This window comes from Eulemur rufifrons, chromosome 2, assembly GCF_041146395.1.
Source record: "Eulemur rufifrons isolate Redbay chromosome 2, OSU_ERuf_1, whole genome shotgun sequence".
NCBI classification, from domain to species: Eukaryota; Metazoa; Chordata; class Mammalia; order Primates; family Lemuridae; genus Eulemur; species Eulemur rufifrons.
Window position 1 is genome coordinate 10198064 of NC_090984.1, and position 2588 is coordinate 10200651.

At 56.8% G+C, this 2588-nt stretch overlaps 1 pseudogene; it reads left to right on the forward strand.

Annotated features, from left to right (window-relative positions):
• Positions 1–863: 863 nt before the first annotated feature.
• On the forward strand, positions 864–2588 carry LOC138397234 (protein ENTREP3 pseudogene; annotated as a pseudogene).

A 2588-nucleotide genomic window follows, 5' to 3' on the forward strand; every position in this document is an offset into this window, starting at 1 on the left:
TGCTTGGGCAGTACGATCATTCTCATTATATTATTTCTTCCAGCCCATGAACATGGGATGCTTTTCCTTCTGTTTGTGTCATCTACGATTTCTTTCATCAGTGCTTCATAGTTTTCCTTGTAGAGATCTTTAACTCCTTGGCTAAATACATTCCTAGAGATTTTTTTTCTATTGTAAATAGGATTGCCTTCTTGACTTGGTTCTTGGCTAGGTTATTTATATATAGAAATGCTAGTGATTTCTGTACATTGATTTTGCATCCTGAAACTTTACTGAAATTGTTTTTCAAATATAACATCATATTGAGTCCCAGACCTGCTGCAGCTCGAGCTGGGGGAGCAGAGCATGGTGGGGAGGGGAGCTGGGCAGGTGACCCAGGAGACAGTGGCACCACAGCCTCTCTCCACCAGGTGGCCCCAGACCCCACTGGACACCCAGTGGGCAAACCGACCTCGCCTCTGGAGGCACCAATCCCTCCCTTCTTCTCTAGATCTCTTTCCATCCTTCTCCCTTTACTGGGCTCTGGACTGCACCCTCTCCTCCCTGCAGGACCAGCCCTTCTCGTCATCCCTCTTCCCCAGGGAGACGCGATTGAGCCACTGTTTCCACGTCCTCATCACTGCCCTGGGCACGGTGCCCATCTAATGCCCGTGGTGGGGAGGAAGCACCCCAATGTCCCTCTGTGATGCCCCTTACTTGGGCCCTGCCCCAGCTGGCATCCAGGCCATGCCTCAGGGGACCTAGGTAGGCAGTGGTCTATAGAGCAAGGAGGGTGGAGAGGAGAAAGGGGCCTTGGGTGCCTCTGAGATGCTCCTAAGCACCAGAGGGTGCCGAATGACTCTCAGGCAACCTGGGCAGCAGGCATGGTGCCCTCACCTGGTGACTTCAGCTGCTATCTGACCTGCCGGCCCAGCACCCGGGGCCTTCCCCATCTCCCCCTCCACAGACCCTGGCTGCAGGCCCTGCTCAGGCTGGAGCTGGCCCCGCACCTGGGCATCCTGGTGATCACCTTCAGCAGGGTGGCCTCCTCCATCACCACCCCCCGAGAGTGTCAAGAGGTCTTGCCCATCTTTGGGGGGTTGGCACTGTGTCCTGGAAGCAGCCATTCACTCTAGTGGCTTCCTTTTCCTTATTTTTGGTGCCCTGTGTCACGCTTAGTATGGCTGGCTCTGTTCTCTCCTGTAAGAATGCTCAGCTGGCCTGAGACTCTGGAGAATGCTCCATGGAAGGAAAGGTCTGTTCCCCTGCTCCAGCCCTATCCAGAGTCAGGGCAGGAACTGAAAGTTGCCCCTAACTCCCCCTATGATGAAGCCGAGGGGCCCTCAAGAACCTGCTGTTGAGCGTCTGCAGGCTCACCACATGTGCCGCCATAATCTGTCCCCTCTCTGCTGTCGTCTGCTGCATCCACATCTTCTCTTGGGACCTCATGCATACACTGGCTCCTGAGCCTCGGTCTCGGGCCCCCTGGGGCCTCTGGGCTGCACGTCCTTGCCCTGGCCCCCCTCCTACACTGCTACCCAGCTCCTAGTTGCTGGACCTGGAAGAATTTGTACTGCCTGTGTGCCCACTACCCTACTGTCCCCCAGAGTACACCTGCAGCTCAGAATCAGGTACACAGAGCATCACGTGCAATGGCTCCGTGGACAGCCCAGTGCCCTCGCACCCTACTGACTGCCCTGCTTCTTTTTTTTTTTTTTTTTTTTTGAGACAGAGTCTCACTCTGTTGCCTGGGCTAGAGTGAGTGCCGTGGCGTCAGCCTAGCTCACAGCAACCTCAAACTCCAGGGCTCAAGCGATCCTCCTGTCTCAGCCTCCCGAGTAGCTGGGACTACAGGCATGCGCCACCATGCCCGGCTAATTTTTTCTATATATATTTTAGCTGTCCAGATAATTTCTTTCTATTTTTAGTAGAGATGGGGTCTCGCTCTTGCTCAAGCTGGTCTTGAACTCCTGACCTCGAGCGATCCTCCCGCCTCGGCCTCCCAGAGTGCTAGGATTACAGGCGTGAGCCACCGCGCCCGGCCTGCCCTGCTTCTTATGAGGCTGTCATGGGGCAACGAGGACACAGCCAGGCCATTCTCTTTGATCCTCAGCTTCATGATGGCTCTTGCATCTGTGAGCCAGTGGCCTCCACTGTAGATGTGTCTGTGGACAGTGGCCTCTGGTGCTGTCAGCTAAGGGCAACATCCCCGGGGCTCCAGCCTGTCGAAGGACTCGCACCTGCTGGAGCTGCAGGGCTCTGTTTGCTTCTGTTGACGACATGCTCTTCCGCTCTATCCAACATAGCAGCCCGGGCTACTGCCTCAGCCTGGACTGTGGCCTACAGGCCCCTTTGAGGACAGCCCCCTGCCACAACAGCCCCCACAGGCTGCCCACTCCTATTCCTGCTCTGCCCCAGGGGCCCCACCCTCCCTGGGTGCCCCCACAGCTTCCTGCAGCTGCCACCAGCTGGAGGGCTGGCCACCCTGGGTGGGACCCAACTCCCCTGAGCCAAGGAGGAGGGTCCCCCCATGGAGGCAGCCGCCCAGGTGTGGCCCATGCCCAGCTGTGATCCCTCCCACCCGAGCCCCTCAGTATCACGTTGAATGA